This window comes from Sciurus vulgaris (assembly GCF_902686455.1).
Source record: "Sciurus vulgaris genome assembly, chromosome: 18".
NCBI lineage: Eukaryota > Metazoa > Chordata > Mammalia > Rodentia > Sciuridae > Sciurus > Sciurus vulgaris.
The window spans coordinates 10,477,619-10,497,228 of NC_136479.1; positions in this window are offsets into that span (position 1 = coordinate 10,477,619).

Below are 19,610 nucleotides of genomic sequence, written 5' to 3' on the forward strand. Positions count from 1 at the left end.
TCCATTTCCACATCATTTTCAACACTGATTAAACTGGCACCAATTAAGGCAAACCAGGGAGCACTTGGATTTGAGCCTTCGTCCCTTCCCTTCAACAAGCACATGTGACTGGCTGGAACCCTTTGTATGCCTGTGTCAGACACGAGAGGACGCACTGCATCCGCGTCTCCTGGAGGCCAGGTGGCTGCTTCTGTGCCATTACTAATAGCAAGCACTTCTGTGTTCCCTGTAATTCCAACATACTGTCCTTGGGCTCCAATAAACTGAGAGACTGACTTCATCCAATAGAACACAGTGAACACTCAGTGAATTTTAATTTGTATGATTTTGTTATATGGGAAAGGACCCAATGCAATACTTGACACACGGTGGGTATCAGCAGATATTAGTTCTCTTCCCTTTCTTTGGGGCCATTTTGCTGTTCCACTCTCTGCTGAAATCTCATCAAATCTCTCATGGGCCATGGTTTGCTCTGAGGGCATCTACATGAACAAATCTCATATTGGAGCAAATCCTTTCCAGTCACACTAAAAGAAAAGTCAATGCAATACAGGGCAAAGCTAAAGTCCTGGTGATGAGCACAGGGATGCCTGTGTGGGAATCTGAACTCCTTGTACTCCCTGTGTCCCCTAATACAAATGGCTGGCCATGCCAGGGTTGCATTGAGTGAGCCCCAGGGTTTTACCCTGGAGCTGGTGCCTTCGCTTACCTCTGGCTACACGGAGAGCACTCTTGTGACCATGGATCACTCTCAAGGACTCACCCACTGATGTCAGGCTCCCGTGCATTGTGTGAGAGTACTCCTCTTGGGGCAATGAGAGGCCAGAGGTGTGGGGACGTACCTTGTGCCTTCTGGCTGAAAACCAAAGGTGAGTATAAGACCACTGGGTGAAACTGTGATGTCCACTACCTGGTGAGCAATCTTAGATGAATTCACCAATGTTGGGTCTCCATTCTCTCACCTGTCTAGTGAGGGTCTTAACTCCAGGTGAGAGCAAAAGTTCCTTCTAATTCTAAAACTAAAATTCCTCTTGGAATTTTGGAGTGAGACAGAAAGAGAACAGGATTAGTAGGTAGAGTGCTTGTATTATGTTTAGACATAAAGTGTCCCCCAAAAGCTCAGGTGTGAGATGATGAAAGAATGTTCAGAGGTGACCTGATTGGGTTATGAGAGTCTTAACCTAATCAGTGCATTAATCCCCTTGAATGGATTAACAGGGTGGTAAGTGCAGGCAGGGTATGGCTGAAGGATGTAGGTCAATGAAGGTGTGTTCTGGGGGTATTTATAGTTTGCCCCTGGACAGCCAGGCTGTCTTCTGCTTCCTGATTATCATGTTCTGAGCTGCTTTCCTCCTCCAACTCTTCCGCCATGATGTTCTGCCTCACTCGTGGGTGGAGCCATGGAGTTGGCTGTCTAGGGGCTGAGATCTCTGAAATCTTGAGCCAAATAAAGTTGTCCTCCTCTAAAAATTGTTCTTTTCAGTTCTTTTGGTCACAGCGGCAACAAATCTGACTATAAAATTAGGATTGCTATCCTAACTTTACAAGTAATCAGTTGGCAGCTCTAAGTTTCAGGCACTGATGACATAAAGATGTGATTGTCGTGGACGTCTCTGAAGAGCATCATGAGCTCATGAGAGTCAGGTACCCAAATATCTAAGAAGGTCAAAGCCTTCGATGGTCGGTGTGGAAACAGTTGTCTATTCATTTTATAAGAAGACCACATTAACCTTTCATCTGATATCTGCCTTGTGTTTACCAGGTAATTATTTTCTTCATTTTTGTCTTATTACTAAAGTGAGACAAGTTCAAAGGAAGAAAAAAGCAAAATGAAGAAGTAACACCTAGAATCTACCCTATCTCCCCAAGATATCCACAGTTAAATTTCAATTTATAACTGCCAGACCTGGTTTTCAAGATCTCCGAGTAAAATGTGTCACTTACCCACATCATCCCTAAGTTCTCAAGAAATACAAGAAATGTGTGTTAAATAAACTAATGCTTCTAAATGGAATGAGCTTTTTGGAACCAGCCCCCTCTGACTTGCTGTTTTGATGTTGTTCCTTTATTGGTTGTCTCTGGCCATATTATCTTTCCATGCTTCTCTGTCTCTTCTGCTTCAATCCCATAAATCCCAGCCCTGCAAGCTAGCACTAGCAGAAGGCCAATACGTTGATCCAATAAGATAGAGGAAAGGGTCAATGGAGACAAATGCAAAATAGGATATAATGAAATCGTGCAAAACCAGAAATCACCAAGTCATCTTCCATCAAAAGTCCCTTAGTGGTAGTCTCTCACCTTAGACCAGGGCTCGGAAAACTAAAAGTGCAGACAATAAACATGAGAGATTTTGCGGACCATAATGTGTCCATTGCATCTATTCAACTTTGATTGGACAATGCAAAAGTAGGCAATGGTAATATGTAAATAAAAGCATTTGGCTATGTCCCAATTAAAATTTACTTAAAACGTCAGGCATGGACCAGAGTTAGCCTTGGGACCATTGCTTGAGGACCCCTGGGTTAGAACCCCACTATTGCAAACTAAGTCTCTGATCCTTTATCCATCCAAGATGAAGGAAGCTCCTGTCCCACACCAGAGAGGAAAGTGAGAACATTATAGCAACCAGATCAACTTCCCATTCGAAAAGAACCACCCAGTCACATTAACGTGAAACATTGAGCTTTCCCTTGCCCTGAAGTTTGTCAGTCTGGATTTTTCACATTTCCATGGAAAAGCTAACTTGACCGTTTTCCTTGTTTGTTTGCTGATTTGTGTCTTCCTAAAGAACTCTTTAAGCAACCCCAAAACACAAAAGAAACTTTGACCCGATGGTCGTCATTGTTGCTGGACTGGTCTGGGGTTTAGATGGAGGTCATAGGACCTGTCCAAGGTCAAGTTATTTGTGCTTCCCTTCTACCAACCATTCTATAGGAAAAGCTAATGGGCAGGGAGCAGATAACACAGAAGAGTTATCTCTCCTTTCCCATGCCAACGCTGCAGGTCCTTGTTTTCTTTCTTTCTCTTTTTTCCTTTCTTTTTTATAATAGGAACTTCACAGTCCAATGAATTCTGTGGAGTATTTGGCAGAAAATGTAGTTTGGGCTGCAACTTGCTGTAATAATAATAACCACCATTTATTGGGAACTTACTACATGCCAGGCACTTCGCCAAGTGTTTTATATGTGTTATCTCATTTAATTCTTACGACAATTGGAGGAGATCGGCATTATCCCTTTTCCCTTGTATGCCTGGGAAACGGCGGGGTCAAGAGGTTAATCTGCTCCCCCCAGGTTCACAGAGCCAGAGAGCAGGGGAGTCAATTGTGAACGCAGGTCTCTCTGACTCAAAAGGAGTCCTCCTAAACATAACAGCAAGGAGCCTCTGCATCTGGGAGTCCTCCTGGGACACGCCAGCTGTGCACACTGCCTCTGCCCCCAAAGTGGGGGAAGGACACAGCCTCCTCCATAAAGGACCCCGTGGAGAGTCTTGACATTCTCTCAAGACGGAGGCCACTTAATAAAGTAGTTCTATTGATCGCTCCTGGTAAATAAGTTCATGACAGGCTAGAGGGCTTAATTTCAGACAGAACAATGTTAGGAGGAAGCAAGTGCCACATAGGTAACTTAATAAAGTCTCTTCACTCATGGGACCTTTCCAACCATGTCAAAATGCAGCACTAAAATTGAATGGCCTGCATAGCTAAGATTGAATGGACTTCACCCCTACCTCACCGTGTGCTTTATGAATGATGTTAACAATGGTTAAACACTTCCTATCTGCCAAACAGCTCCAAGCACCCTACTTACGTTACCATTATCACATCTGCAGTAGTCAGAATAACCAAGGCTCTGTTGCAACAATGAGCAACCCCCAAATGTTGGAGACTTAACATAACAATGGTTTATTGATTGTACATGTCTATTACAGTCAGTTGGAGACTACTATTCTGAGACCAGGATGGCAGAATATTCTGGAACTTTTTGGAATATTCTGCCTGTGACATGTCTGGTTAGTATTGCAAAAGGAAAGGAGTACTGGAGTATTTTACTTCACCAATTAAATGTCCAAGCCAAGAAATGTCACAAATTTCTTTTAAACAAACTTAGCCAGAGTCACATGCTAACAGAAAAGAAATATTTTCTCAAAGGCAAATGTCATTATTTTTCCTTTCACAAAAGAGTAAAAACAAACTAAGGAGCTTATCAATGTTATATAGTTAGATAAAGGGTTGAGCCAAGATTTGACTTTCTGATAGAACTGTGAACAAGCTGCTAAAATACAAAATAGATTAAGTTGCAATTGCATTTTAAACAACCACCATGACACCAAAAAGCTCAAATGAATAAAATGAGGAGGTAGAGTTTTTTCTCAATACTGGAGATTGAACCCAGGAGTGCTTTACCACTGAATTACATCCCTAGCCCTTTACGACTTTATTGTTTTATTTGAGATAGGGTCTTCCTAAGTTGCTGAGACTGGCCTCAAACTTGTGATCCTCCTGCCTGAGCCTCCTGAGTCGCTGGGTGTGCATCACCAAGCCCTACTGAGACAGAAGATCTTCAAAAGGAAAAAAAAAAAAAACACTGAGTACAGTTAAGATATGACTTGAATCTTGAAAGACAGGAAAAACATTCGAAGGGTAGAGGGGAAGTTAAGGCATTGGGAAGGAAGATATGTTGGCCATGTAAGGCAGTGTGGCTAGAGAAGGGGCAACTTGTGGGAAGGAGGTGGGGATGTAAGGATGCCCCAGAAGAAGAGGAAGCAGCAGACGGGCTGCAAATTGCACGTTCGAGTCTACCAGCCACAAGGGGATGCAAACAGGGCATTACTGTAGAATCACTCATACCCACAACTGGAAAAGTCATCGAAGGCATAAACCCACTCAGTAATGATTCAAAGGTTCATCTTTTATAGAACGATAGCATTTCTGGGGTTTCATAGAGAGCTCGGCATGTTGTAGGTGTTTAATAAATATTTACTGCACACTGAATGACTTCCAGGGGAAGTGTGCATGAGGTTTACAGCTTACCCTGAGGACAATGCAGGAAGAACCACTTGAAATCTGAGGACAAGAAAACCCTGCAAAGAATCTTCTAGATTGAATTTGTCACTGAGGACCCAGAACAACAACGCGCTGGCAAACAGCCAAGAGAATAAGAAAGATGAAACGCTGGCAGAAACCGCGTGGATGGGGTTCAGCAACTCTTGCCGTGAACAGGGCTGCCATATGGAATTGTGTTTATTTGATGTGAGTAATTTTCGCGAAAGAGCGTCCTCCTAACCTAGCGTGACGAAGCCGATTGTTCATGCATAGAATCATCAGCAAGAAGAGACAGAGAGAGATTTAGTTATGAAACGCTTGAGCTAAGCTCAAGTGACTTGATTCTATCAGCAGGGACCCTCCTGGAGGGGCCACCAGGAAGTTGGCAGGGGCTGGATTGTCAAATTCATTGACCAAGAGCTCAGAATAATCAGGGATCCTTATCCACAAACATACAAACTCTCGGTGGAGAGAGAATTCTGCTGAATTCTAACCCTGAACATAGACATAAAATCTCCTGGTTGCTCTCTACCTCAGATGGGGACATTCTTTCCAGTTCATGCCCCTAAGAATTCTGGCCCCTATGAAGAAATTTAGGAGATCTAAAAATTAAATTGAGGCTTCTCAAGACAGGCAAGCAATTTTATTAATAGAGAAGGTCTTGTACTTGAGTCTGTAGACTAAAGCCTGTCTGGAAATGAAGACTTGTAAGGAAATATGCACTTAACTCAAATACCAAAATAAAAATAACTTGTCTTTCTTTTGCACCCAGTGTGTAATGTCTCAGGTTATGAATTTCTGTTCTGGGGTCTCTGAATGATGAAAAGTTGAACAACCAAATGAAACAGCTTGTCAGTCTTGTGCCTATTTCCAAGCTAGGAAGAGGTAGGACACGTGTATTCTCATTGAACTTTGTAGCATAGATGCCAGTTCCCGTGGGCCAGTGGGCAGATGACTATCTGCAAAGTTGTAAATAAATAGAAGTTGCAAATCCAGAATGAAGGTGAGAATTATTTTCTAAGAATGGCTTATAGTGAGGGGTAGAGAGAGGAAGAAGGAAATTGGAGGCAGATGAGCTGTGAAATGTTTGAAATGGAGGATGACATTCCAAAGCATTCAAGGGTTTGCATTTTACACAAGGTCTTAGGGTTATGCAAAAGATACCTGTCCTCCAAAATAGGCAGAATTAAAAATCTAACATAGTATGTGCCTTAGTTTTTTGTTTCTTTTCTTCTGCTTTGTTTTGCTTTTAGGAAAGAAAGCCTATTCGATTCAATTCAACAAATATTGTGGACCTACTATGTGCAAAGTTCAGGAGCCCAAAGGAGAATATGACAAAGTTTTGTTTCCAGATATTATTAGCATAGTAGTGGGGAAAGACAATTCAAATTGGGGTTATTTTAAGGATAGTAATGATACCCACCTATTAATCCCTGTCATGTTTTTCTAGAAAAAAGGATGTTGAAGTAGCAGAATGGTAAGATCACCAACACAGGAAGCAATGAACCTTGATTCAAAATCCAGATCTAGCATTTAGCTCACCCTGTGGCATTGAAAGACCTCCTCAATCTCTCTGCATTTCAATTATCTGTGAAACTGAAGTCACCACCCCACTCCCAGGGCCATGGTGAATATGTGTAACTACACAGACATGCAGTCGCCAGTGTGTGGCTTACAATGGCTATCATCTCCACACGCGTGAAATACGTTACATAGATGGTATGTCGTGGCGATCTTGCATCATCCCTACTTCACAGGTGAAGAAACTGAGGACCAGAGAGGACAGTTAATGTGTTCAAGGACACCGAGCAGGTAAGCTTTGCCAAAGGACGAAGATTTCAACGATTTCGTTTGAGGAACTTAATTGGCTTTATTTGCGAATCTAGAACTGGGCAACACTTCCTTCCATAAGACAGATGCTCCTGTGAGCTGATTAGAAGTCTGGTTTCATAGACAGAGGAATGTCAGAGAAAGAAGAAACAGACCTCAGAGCCCGTTGGTCCTGAGAGAGGACAGGCAGACATGAGCGGTGGGAATATGGGGTGAATAATACTGCAATCTGAACACTCTGTGCTGACCCCCACATGGTTTAAAAAAAAAAAAAAAAAAAAAAAAAGCAAATCAATTTACCTGCAGTTCTGCCTGTAAGTCAACAGGGTATGCTACATTTCTTAGCAAGCAACCAATTATCTGCAGGAGAAATGCAGGTCCTAAAAGGGGGATGGGTGGGGTGGGGCATGTGAGCCATACACAGGACAGACCCCAGAACTCAGGGATAATCCCACTTGTCATAAAATCTGTAAGAACAGGTTGCAACTAGAATTCTATGTGCCTGGGAGCATAGAATTGTCATGTTTTGTGGGAACTTGAAAGTCTGATGTCACCCTGCTGTCAGTCAAAAGTCAAGAGGTGGACCTGGGCAGGACTCTCTGGAAACTTCTCTAGGACCCCTCAATAAAACTGGAAGGCAGAAGGGACACACTCTTCTTCTCTTCCAAGAGAATTCCCTCTCTCCCTTGGAAGTGTCTCCTTTTCCCTTTTCCTACCCCTTCAACAAACTCATGCCTGAGCAAGACGTCTGAAATCTTTCTGGCATGATCACAAGAGCCCGGGTGATACAGCATAAGCCGTGGCTGCCTCATCTCAGGGTTGGCTGATGCCCTACAACAGCCCTTTCCAAATTACCCTCCTCGGAAGGCAGCAACAGGGAGAGAAGATGACAGAAGAATAACTGATAGGTTAACTCAGGTTATTTAAGGTTACTTTTTTGTATGAGGGTTAAGGCAGATGGAGCTCCATCATCATGTCAGTGAAACTGGCCTGTTTGGGAAACAAGACTGTTACCTCTCTCTCCTGACTGCTCTGAAGATCTGATTACAACTTTCAGTTTGGTGAAATGGGACTTTATCAAGGGTGACTCCATATTGATTTAGTCTGGCCGGTTGGGGCTCAGTGCAGGGGCCTAGTCCAAAACAAAGGCATCCTGTAATGTTTACTTGGCAAAATTAAAGGCAGGCCACACATCTCAATCTCATTCCAAGACACATGGTTTTTACCATGCATTTCATTACATCCAAGACAATGATAATATAGCACAAAAAGGAAATGGGTGAAAAGGGAAGCGTTGGGTAAAAACCTTGGCAATGGGGGGGGAGACAATGGATGGATTCATGGGAAGAATTTCCCACCTGACTTATCTTTGCCTTTCCAGCCTGAACAGTCTGGTTTTCTTTGATTCTAGAATACATATTTCCTGATTTTTGTTGACTTGGTGACGTTGCTGTATTAAACAAGGCATGCTTTGGCATATAATAAGTGCTCAACAATTTCAGTGGAATGAGGAATAAATTAATGAACTGATGAATAAAGGGTTGGCATTCGAGGTTTTTAGCAGAACATTACCTAAGTACCTAAGTAGCATTCAACCAGGCCATCTTCTGATTACAAAGCAGTTGGATTCTCCTTTATTCAGGAAGAGATTGGTGCTTTTAAGAATGCACTATCAGCACAAAGTTCCTTTGGGGTTTAATTAATAATCCCTCTTAAAATTAAAAATACACTAAAACTGCAAACGTGTAGTCTGACAAGATTTCAACCCTTTAGGTTTTCTGTCCTTGTTTTCAAACATTTCTTCCTTATTTACTGGATCCACATGCTAATTAATGAAAACACCAGCTTCCAGGAACATATCAAGGTTTTGTTTTTGTTTTTGTTTTTGTAGTGAAACTTCTCTTATTCTAACACTATTTATTGCCTGAGAAGATAGCTGTACCCATTCTTTGAATCAATCATCGAGATAACTGTATGTCCTGAGCACACAGAAATGCAAACACTTTGAAGAGATTATGCAAGAGCTCTCCCTGAAGGAATCTGAAATGTGGTTAAGAAGATAAGATAGGCTCCCACAACAAAACTAGCAAACCATCCAGCCAGCGATAGCAAAACCCGGTTGCAAGGAGCGAGAGAAAGCTGTGTGCCATGGAGCCCAAATCCAATGAGACATTTTATTTTCAAAATTTGATGTTCTTGGGCCATCTAACTGGGAAAGGTATTTTCATGGACCAATTAATATGAAAATCCTTTGAAATACTCCTGATCCTTTGAAAAGTGTTTCTATTGGGTTCCATCTTGATCAAAATTCTGAAGGGGTGGGGAATAAGACATCCCAGAGTCTCTGACAGTTCCAAGGAAAATGGTCTATTCCATAAACATTTGGATATTGTCACTCTTCATGAGAAAAATGGAGGTTGAAACCAAGTATGTATGTGATACGTCAAAGTACACTCTACTGTCATGTATATCTAAAAAGAACAAATTAAAAAATAAAATAAAATAAAAACCAGGTGGATAAGACTCTGGCACTGCTCTGTCTCCTGATCTGATGGCTGCTCACCCCTGTGGGCTTATTCAAAAAAATGCATTGATGTGTTTTGCCACATTATGTTATGCTTCAATATAAATTTTATGTTAAAAAACCAGAAAGGAATGAGCTACTCAGATAAGCAAGGTCACTTTAGAATTCTCTCCCACTTCCCTTTCCTGCTTCAGTTTCCACCGTCCCCTTAAAAAATAATGACCTTGAATTTCATGTAGATTGGCTTTTTTGTCTCACCCATTTGTGCAGTTAATTGCTTCAGGACATCCTGGCTAATCCCCTGTATCCTTGCTTGAAGCCTTTTATGGCTCTGATAGAAATCTAGATTCCCTTTGGTCTGGAAAAAATTAGATATCTTTGGTTCTCAAAAGAGATTTTCAAGTTTTTGTTCAAGAAGAGAAAAAAAAAAATGCCATGGAAATGCCATCTGGAGGGGCTGTTTGCCATGGTTACGGTAAGAATGACAGGGCCGCAGAGACGATGGACAGGAGGACTCCCTCTCACTACGCCCAGGGGAGAAGAGACTCCTGTGATAATGAGGGTTCCTAATTACTCAGTGTTTGTCTGGTCCAGTCTCCAACAACACAAGGAGGCAGACACTATCAATATTTCCATTTTGCAGCTAAGAAACTGGAAACAGAGAGGCAATGATCTTGCCCAAGGCTGCACAGTGTGGGATGAAACCAGCCCAGCCCGGGTCCCTGTGCCTACTTTCAGTCTGTATTGCCTCAAGAGCCCAAAGAATAAGGTCACAGCAATTTCACTAACAGGATGCTGACAGCTTTTCATCCTGTCTCACTGTCTCCTGTGACTTCTGCACTGGCTTCCGGGAGATACGGGATTTCTGCAGTTACTCCTAATATCAGCTCTGTCTTTTCCAAGTGGTCCTTGACTTGCCAGGGAAGGGATCCAAGGTCATCTCAGTGAGCAAAAATAAATCCCCCCAAATTCCAAGCACATCAGTATCCACAGTTTCCACATCTATGGATTCAAGCAGGCTGGAATCAACACTGTTTGAGAAAATAAATTATATAGACTTTTTCCTTTTCCATTTCCCCTACAATACAGCAGAACAACTATTGCTATAACATTTGCATGTATGAGGTATTATCAGTACCAGAGATGATTGAAAGCATATGAGACAATGTGTAAAGGTTACATGCAGATATTACACTATTTTATATAAGGGATTTGAGCTTCTGCAGATTTTGCTTTCCGTGGGCAATCTCCATGGACACTGAGTGAAGGGTGACTCTATTTGGCTTTTAAGGCAGGATAAGTCTGGGGTAATAGTTTTTTGTTTGTTTGTTTGTTTACAGCACTGAGGATAGAACCCAGGGCCTTGCACATGCTAAGCAAGCGCTCTCCTACAAAGCTGTATCCCTGGCCATTTTTATTTTATTTTGAAACAGGGTTTCACTAAGTTACTGAGGTTGGCCTTCGACTTGTGATCCTCCTGCCTCAGCCTCCAGAGTAGCTGGGATTACAGGCATGTACTCCCTGCCCACACGGCTAAATAGCACTTTTTCTACATTTAATTAACTGTAAGAATTTCTTCAAGTTCTCTGGGTGGGCTTTAACTTGCTCATCTGGAAGGTGACAATGATATAATCCATTTTTCAAGAACTCTGGGATGACTCAAAGAGCTTTCATATGTCTTGGGCCCAAAGGAGGTGCCTGAAGAGAGTCAGTCAATTCCCCACGCTAATCATATGGTGTTTATATCACAAGGAACTAACAGATCTACTGATTTCCTATCAAAGTACACAGCACACTTACATGCTTGGTAGAGCCATTATAGCTATTTTAATAAATCTTAAACAATCATTTTATTTTGTAGATAACACATTAAGTTATGAAAGAAAAAAAAAAAAACACCTTACTGATGCTTTTTGGTGGAAATCTCGTTGCAGAAATGTAGCTTAAAATTAGGTCTATCATGGTTACTAGATGTTTCCCGAGGATGTATGGGAGTTTGCTATTATAACCCAGGGAAAAATAATAATCATTTCATTATTATATTGAAAAGCTTTGGCAAACTGTGAAGAATTTATAACCTCTAGAAAAGGACTGGAGACAAGCAGTGAAAATGCATTAAAAGGTCAGGGGAAAAAAAAGGGTCCACGTGAAAAGGTTAAAAATAATTGGGATTAGTTAGCCCGGGAAAGAAAAGACTAAACGGCAGCTTAATTACTGTCTTCATTCCTTGGCAAAATGAGGTGCCCACACCATCTCTCCATCGCTCCTCTCACTGCTAATGAGAAAACCAGAGAAAAATGACCTTAAAAAGAAAAAAAGCAAAGACAATATAGGTCATTCTTGGGACCTGTTCACTTGAGAGCCAACTCTAAAACTTCTGCCATCTGTGACATGGCCGCGCCTGGAAGGCATTCTGCTAAGTGAAGGGAGCCCAGCACAGAAAGACAAATAGGATCGGCATGATCTCACCTGCACGTGGAATCTAGAAAGGTCTATCCACTGAACTGGAGAACAGGACAGACTGGGGTGCCTGGGGCTGGGGTGGCGGAAAGGAAGAGATGTTCTTTTTTTCCCCAAGGGTGCAAACTTTCAGTTGTAAGATGAATAATTGTGCAGATTAATGTACAGCATGGTGAGTATAGTTAATAATATTGTTAATGATACTTGAAATTTGCTTAGAGAGAGAGTGTGTGTGTATATCTTATATATATATATATATATATATATATATATATATTAAAAGATGGAGACGGTTGGCAAGTCACCGGAGAAGTCCGCTTTATTACAAGATGAGGCTTACATATATACTCTTGGGGCTTCCGGGTTAAGGGAGAAAGTGACGTGTGGGTTTCTGATTGGTCCAGCTTGCCGCCGGCGGGAAAATAGGTGGCGGGAAGCCGAGACTTATGGGAAGAAGAAGCCGCTCAGGGGCCATCTTTGGTGTGGATCGGACTGCATATGGAACCTTACATATATATATATATATATTTTTTTTTTCCCCCCAAGACCAAATCTCCCTGTGTTTCCCAGACTGGTCTTGACCTCCTGTGCTCAAGCCATCCTCCCACCTCAGCCTCCTGAGTCCAGGTCATGCACCTGTACACCAAGGTAACTAGGTGAAGCGATGGATGTGTTACACGAGGTGGTTCCTTCATTGTCTATCCAGGAAGGCCTGTTCAGCACATCTTAACTAAAAACTGGCAGAAACTGAAAGAAGGAGACAAGGCTCTGGTGGCCTCTCGAGTCCTCAGATCTTGTATTCCTCACAGTCGACTCTGGGTTTCCACCTTGCCAAGGTCTCTGTTGCTGCCATTGGGTTAAACCCAATTACAAGGACCTTCCTGGGAAATAAGAACTGTCTTTTGCCACAGAGCCACATAGGAAATAAAAGGTCAGCTCTCAAAAGCCCGGCTGGGCGCCCACTCTGCTTCTTTTGACCTTCCAGACGGCCCATTAGAAGGGCAGCGATCTCAGCCATTTGCCAGCGTGGGCTTCCCCAGAGACGCAGTGCTGCGCAGGTCTCTGGAACACTTGGGCAGGCTCACGGCGGGAGGGCTGGAGGCTCACTCTTGCCTTGGTAAGGCTGCCTCCTCCATGTCAGCGGGAGCGCGAGGCTGGCAGTGATCAGTCGCTGTCTCCCACTCACATGCGCCACAAAACCTAGGACGTTGAGATACCTAGCACAGGGGCAGTCATCGAAGATACCTGGGGCTCCCTGTCTCCCCTTTGCATGCTGTCGGATCCCCATCCTAATCCACAGGACGCTGATCTAGTTAGAGCCTTTGCTCTCCCAGCAGGCTCCTCTCTTCTTTTCTTTGGCTTTAGGAGAGAGTTGTCAGTCAATCGATTCCATCTGTCCTGTTTCCTGCTGGGTTGCGGATCAGGGATGGAGTTTAAGCTGCTTTATTGAAGGAGGGAGGAAAAAGGAAGTCTTCGCCATTATCTGGCTTTAAAACATAGTGAATACATGACATCGGGATTTTGAAATGTGAAGATTGACTGTGCCCTAATTCGTCTGTTAACAGTCTCTCCTTTTCCCCGTGAGTTTCCTTTCCAGTGTCTTTTCCATTAGCCTAATATCTGCCTGTGTTTTGTTTAAAGAGGGGGAATGAGCATGTTCCCAATCCTGGGTGGGATCATAAGGGGATGGAGAAAAATCTAGCTCACAACAGCAATAATTAGATCAGGAGATAGGGAATGGGTAGTGGGGGCCAGTGGAGAGGACCATGAATGGCAGAGAAGAAATAAACTTACTCCACAGGGACCTAAGGAAAGATTAAAGCAGTTGAAGAAAAATGAATGTGAGTTGTGCTTGGATCTCCATTGCCACCTATAGCAGCGAGGAGCAAGCTGAACCGTAGAGGGAAAAAAACATAAGCAATAATAAATTATTCCTTTAAAACAAAAATGCTGAAACCTTCTAGAATCAGAGGGACACTCAAGTTTCCCAAACTTTCAGGAGGTTACCGGAATCACTAAATCCCAATAGGGATTTTTGTCACTTTCAGTGAATCTAGATATGTTTCAAAACAAAAAAAAAAAATTTTAAAGAGAGAAAACCACTCAAAACAAAACACTCTGCAGACCAAATAAAACTAGGTTGGCAGCTGAATGCACCCCACCCTCCTTGGGCTCCATAGGTGCCCCGGCTCCCCTGGGCTCCTAACTGGAGGAAAGAGCAGACAGCAGCAGCCAGGATGCCCAGGAGAGGGCTTTTCATTACATTTCTTTCCTTCTGAGGCAATAACCCTTTTCTCCTGGGGAAGTTCACTGGAGAAAAGGAGAAATGTTTCTGGAATTCCAGTTGTTCCTAATAGAATGAATTTCATCTGTATGGAAGAGATCTCATAAAGTGGGTGGTTTAGTGTGACATTGGGACCAGAGAGGCGAGGACTCCTGACTCACCATCTTGGAGGACATGAGCTATGCAGACCCAATGAGTTCATTTTACAGTCAGTGCCCCTGATTTTGGATTCCACTTTGCCTCTTTGCAGGCGGAAAGACCTCGGGCAAGACCCGTCCACCACATTCATGAAATAGCGGAACATGTACGCACTTGATAATCTTTAAAGTCGCATGAAACATAAATAATGGCTTTGCTCTTTATGACTACATGGTGGAACAAAACCCCAACGATCAGTTTTATATCCTCGTAATCAACTCCCCGTGTTTCCTGGCCCCGATATTTTTATTTAGTTCACAGGGACTCGTTGTTTTAAATAAGAAAATAAAACTTCCATTTAATGCCTTGTTCCGTGACTTATATGACACGCCTGGGAAATCTCAGCATTAACAAAATGCCACACATCATAAACCACCCACAAATGCCCCTTCGTTATTCCCCTTGGTCTTGTCTTGATTCATTTCTCCTCCCTCTTGACATTATTTTCTGTCACTTATGGAATAATCTGGACATTAATCATGTTTATGCAGAGGTTCTTTCTAGCACAAAGTAGGAGCGCAGACTGGAAGTCCGGTGACCTCTTTCCAACGTGCTCCTTGGTCTGGTGGGGCAGTAACCGAGGTCTCCCACAGCCCTCCTCGCAGGACGCTACCCTCTGCTCCCCTGCACCAGGTCGGGTTTGCTTCCTCTGTATCTCTGATAAGTATTAGTAGAAAACAGAAAACCTTGTGGACTGTTCTCGGTCTCTCCCGCAGGTTCTGTTGTCCACAGTCTTCGCCTTCTCTGATTCCCTTTCCTGTTGTGGATTGACTTGCCCTGTGTTCTCTTCCAGCGGCACCAAACTGTGTAGGTGACAAACAGGACGTCCTCCTCACCCCGGTGCCTTTACTCCAGCCTCCACAGTATCCTTCACCTGGTTAACATTTGCAGATTGATGGATCCCTCAAGGCTCAGGGGCTGCCGCATCTCCTCCAGAGACCTTCCACAGTTGGGAAAAGTCTTATTCATTTTCACCCATGTGAAACCCATAAACACAGAGTCACATGTATTCATTATTATTTTGAAGTGCTGGGGATCAAACCCAGGGCCTCACACATGCTAGGCAAACTTCCACCACCGACTACACTCCCAGCTCTGTTTATATCTTAATTGTTGCTATGGGTTTCTCTCCCCGACCATTTATGAGACTCTTCATTTCTGCGTCTCTACCACCTAGCACAATCTCAGCGCAGAGGGTTTCTTAGAAGATGCTTGTTGAAAGAGAATTAAACTGGAATGAATTTAGATGCTGAACTCTGTGAAGATAAAGGCCGCGTCCTGTTCTGGACATTACTGAAAGCCAATTTCTGTCATAGCCCCTAGAATGTGATGGTCAATAAACCTTGTAGAAAGAATGAAGGAAGAAATCAATAAATGAACATAGATTGGCCTAAGTACTATTGATAATAAGGGTGGGTATTATTCTCAGGTCATTTGGAATCTTTGTTCACCATTTTTCCTTCTGCTGAAACTTTCGGTCTTAATTCATAGAGCTATGAGATTATTCAAGGAACATTATACTATAGTTGTAGGTTAAACTCACATATTCTACTGAAAACTGAATCACCTGGACTCAGGGCCAGACTCCACACTTACCAGCTGTGTGGCTTCAGGCACACTGTTGAACCTTCCTGGGTAAAATGGGATAATATCACCTCCCAGACTACTAAGGAGTCAGTACAAAAGGGGTACTTAGAATAGTGCTTAGCACACAGTAAGTGTTTGCTGAATTATTACTCATATAAATTAGGAGGCAAGTTTACTGTAACATTCGATATATCTAAAAATATTAACTGAGTGCCCAGGATGTACTTGGTGCTGGGTTAAGTCCCAGGAAGGAAAGTATGGGAGCACAACTTGGTCTTTTCCTACAAGATGTTTGTAATCTATAAAACCAAAAATCGCATTTGTTTTGATGAGCTCAATGGGGCAAATATAAGGTCAGCAGAAGAGGGAAGTGATTTGCTTTTAATTGACCGAGTGGTACAAAGAAGGTGCCCCAGGGAGCCGGGGCCTGAGCTCGGGGCTGGGAGGGCAAGTAGGAGTCCATCAAGCAAGTAGGTACAGCGGGCTCTTTGCTCGGTCTGTGAGTGCTGCCTCTGTACCTGCATGCTTGGCACGTCCCCAGGAGGTGGTGGAACTCAGGAATGATTCAGAAGCGTGTAGAAAGGTCGGCCACTTGTCGCCCAGTCTCTGGCCTCACTGCACAGCTGAAAGATGGCACAGCTCACCTGGAAACATGGCCCAGGTGGGGAAAGAAGAGCGCCTGCCATGCCCACCACCAGTGCTGCATGAATCCAGGAGACCTGGGACGTGTCTCAGTCTCATCTCCACGGAAATGGAAATCATTTTCTTTAGGGGTAGACATGCACGCTAAAGGGCAAGTCAGAGAATAAACCCAAAGGGACCAAGAATGTCAGGACTGTGGGATTGGGAACCCACCAGCTGCTTACATACGCCAAACTTCTGGATGTCTCTTCTTTTCCCTCCCATTCTTTCTTTCTACCTTTCTTTCTCTCCTTTTACTTTTCCTGTCCCATTTATTGAAAAATTGTCACAGAAATGTGAATACTGTTCTAGATAAACATTGCAGCATCTCATATTGTGTCTCAGGAAAAATCCCTACACCCATTCACAACGAAGATCATTGTGTAAACATCATTCTCATTTTTGACATATTTTTGAAAAGAGACACAGAAGGAGTTAGGTGACGGAGGCCATAGTGTGACCCATTGGTCACTTAGGGAAGAGCCTGCAAAGGAGAAGAATATTCAACAGACACAGACCCTGGGGTGACTAGCTTTAGGTGAGGAAGTGGCCCTTGGTATAGGACAAGGTCTCCTATTCACCAAACCTCTGCTACCAGACACAACCACCCTGGACTTGCTCCTAAGATTTTCAAAAGACTGTAGAGAAGTGAGTTTTCCTGCTCATTTGGAAAAAAATTTCCACTGGAGTGCTCTTCCTGGAAGCCAAGTTTGGAAGTGTTCCACAGAGAAGAGGCACACGTAGCCTGGCCTTTTATTCCAGTGCAAAAGGCCAGATTTCCTGGAGATGGGAGGGTAGTTTTAAATAGCAGAACACGCCTTCAAAGGCCATTATTGAGTCTGACCTAAATGTTAGGTTGGCCCTGATCATTATCCCTCTCCACTGTGCCCTACGCTGTAATTATCAGCTCTCAGGCTGCTCGGGTCCTCGCAGAGGCACCCTCTGAAGCTGCCCAAGTCCCAGGCTGACCTGTCAACTTCTTCCTCCTCCATGTCTGCGATGAGATGAGAGGCCACAGAACGTTCTCCTCTGAAGGGTTACATAAGGGAGCCATCTGTGACCCAGCTCCCGGGCAGGCCACCAGGCCTCTCCACTGTCCTCTGTACTCATTGCTCATTGATGGTTCCAGATGTTGAGCCAAAGTGATTTCCGAGGTCACCTATTCAGAATATTGAAGCAGAACCGAGTAGGAGAGGAAAAAATTAAGCATCATTGTTCCTCAGAGCAGACCCAGGCAGAGCGCTCAGCTCTAGAGCTTTCCTCAGCTTCCCTGGGGAGTCTTCCAGGTCTGGAAACAAAACCAAACAAACAGCTCAGTGCTGGGGGTGGGGGTGCCTGGCCCCGGCACGTTTTTGTGGGTATAGGCAATGGGAACCCACATTGATACTTCCTGGGAAACCATTTAGCAACAGCCATGAGTTTGGAGAAGATGTATTATTTTAATCCACACTTTCTGCTTCCATTCTAATAAAATCTGAAATTCAGATAGAGCTTCATGGGAATAGATATTCATGACTCTGAAACCCTGGAAACCAACCAACGGAACTAACATTTAGGGAATTGGTAAGCGTTTCCTCCACGGAATATCCAAGGCCACGTAAAATGAAGTTTAGAAAGGATTTACACAGGGAAAATGTTTACGTCGTAATGAGGCGTTACGAAAAACCAGAAAGTAAAGTGTATGGGCCCTCTGGTCTCAAGTGAAAATGTAAACAAAGAAAATGTGCAATTAAAGACAGCAAGGAATAGACCCAGACGTTCTAGGAGGTTTCCTCTGGGCCGTAGGATCAGGAGTGATCCAACGTTCCCTTCGATCTTTCTGTTAATATCTCAATTTTCTATCACATGCTCATATTCCTTTGATATACAAGGAATATGTTATTTTAAACACTTCCTCTTTGAGGGTCCATGTCAGAAGAAGGATTTCTTGAGAGTAAGAGGCAGCTACTGCCTGGAAGGGAGAACACAGAACTTTCTGGAGTGGTGGACATATTCTGTGTCTTAATTGCTGTCATGGTTATATGGCTGGCCATACACAGAGGTCAAATTCCACTGGGCTGTGCCATCCATATGTGCACACTCCTGCCCAGCACAGAGGCACATACCTATAATCCCAGTGGCTTGGGAGGCTGAGGCAGGATCTCATATTCAAAGCCAGCCTCGGCAAAAGTGAGGTGCTCAATTAAAAAAAAAAAAAGGGTCCTTCCATCCATTTCTGTGTAAGCCCTTTGTTATGGTTTGGATGCGAGGGGGCCCCCAGAAGCTCATATGGTGAGATAGTACAAGAAGGTTCAGAGGAGAAATGATTGGATTGTAAGAGTCTTAACACAACTGTGACTCAATCCCCTGATAGGGATTGGCTGGGTGGAAAGGGAAATGGTAGGATGTGGCTAGAGGAGGTGAGAAGTGGGGTGTGGCTATGGGTATATATTCTGTGGCTCAAGAGTGGACTCTCTCTCTACTTCCTGAAATCATGTGAGCTGCTTCCTCTGCCACACTCTTCTACCACCATGCTCGGCCTCACCTCAAGCCCCAACCTATAGTGACACATGCCTGTAATCCCAGCTGCTCAGGAGGCTGAGGCAGGAGGATCCCAAATTTGAGCACGGCCCAGGAAACCCTGTCTCAAAGTAAAAATAAACTAATCGGGGGATATATCTCTGTGGTAGAGCACCCCTGGGTTCAATTCCCAGTACTGAAAAATTATTTAATTTTAATTTGTATATAAAAACTGTATGTTTTTGTGGACTGCCCTGTGATATTAGGCATGTGCATATTTTGTGTATACTTACGTTTTATCTGTTCCGAGGATGGCATCGGAAGTGTCTGAAGAGCACCCAGGCAGTCCTGCCCGGGCTGAGCCATGCAAGCTCTACCCTAGCTCCTGTGGTCAGGTGCTCCTCTGAACAGCCATGGGCCACCCACAGGCGGGACTTCGAGGTATGAGTGTGTGTTTTCATGTCTTATGTCATTTCCTTTCCTTTTCCCACCCTGCCTCCCCA